Source organism: Primulina huaijiensis, unplaced genomic scaffold, assembly GCF_012295235.1.
Source record: "Primulina huaijiensis isolate GDHJ02 unplaced genomic scaffold, ASM1229523v2 scaffold23817, whole genome shotgun sequence".
In the NCBI taxonomy this organism is placed as follows: Eukaryota; Viridiplantae; Streptophyta; class Magnoliopsida; order Lamiales; family Gesneriaceae; genus Primulina; species Primulina huaijiensis.
Window position 1 is genome coordinate 1 of NW_027355863.1, and position 749 is coordinate 749.

General features: G+C 44.1%; 1 non-coding gene across 1 annotated transcript; it reads right to left on the bottom strand.

The window, feature by feature from the left end:
- Positions 1–501: 501 nt before the first annotated feature.
- Positions 502–620, bottom strand: LOC140967185 (5S ribosomal RNA). Its single transcript, XR_012173543.1, has one exon. It is a non-coding gene; the product is annotated as a 5S ribosomal RNA (ribosomal RNA).
- Positions 621–749: the final 129 nt, after the last annotated feature.

The following is a 749-nucleotide window of genomic DNA, read 5'->3' on the forward strand; positions in this document are numbered from 1 at the left end:
TATGACTAAAACTGTAGAAATAATTGTCTCCGGAGTAATCTGCACACCCTTTCGTATAGAACCGGCTCACAACGACAAAAATCGCTGAATGTTTCGAGAAAATATATTATAAAGAAAAAAATTAGTAGAAGAATAAGAAATTAGCGAAGCTAAAGCCATTACTATGCCAGAGTTACGAAAAAATGAAACCAGAATCGAATTACGACCTTCGTAGGCCGATTTCTCGAGGAAACAGAAGCTTACCGAAAGCGGAAAATCGCAAATTAGAGGGTCTTAGAGAAGGATTTCGGCTAAAATCTCGCTGGCTCATTGCATAGTAATGAGTCTCATCCGTTGGCCCGTCTACAATCAAATTAGCCTACGATTTTGTCCAAATCCAAAACGGCCCGAGCTACGTCAATTTCACATGTCTTATCCGTTCTCGATCGAGATCGAGATGATTGGAGCAAAAAATCATCTGTAAAAAAGAAAAAAAAATCAAAAATAGAAAAAAACGAAAACGGGGTGCAACACGAGGACTTCCCAGGGGGTCACCCATCCTAGTACTGCTCTCGCCCAAGCACGCTTAACTTCGGAGTTCTAATGGGATCCGGTGCATTAGTGTTGGTATGATCGCACCCGACATTTAGAGGGCTGTTTATTCATATATCCCTGGAGCACGTGTGGACCAGGAGGAGAGAGACAACGCGCGGCACTGCTCTCGTCCCATCAGAACCCCGAAGTTAAGCGTGCCTGCGCGAGGGCAGCAC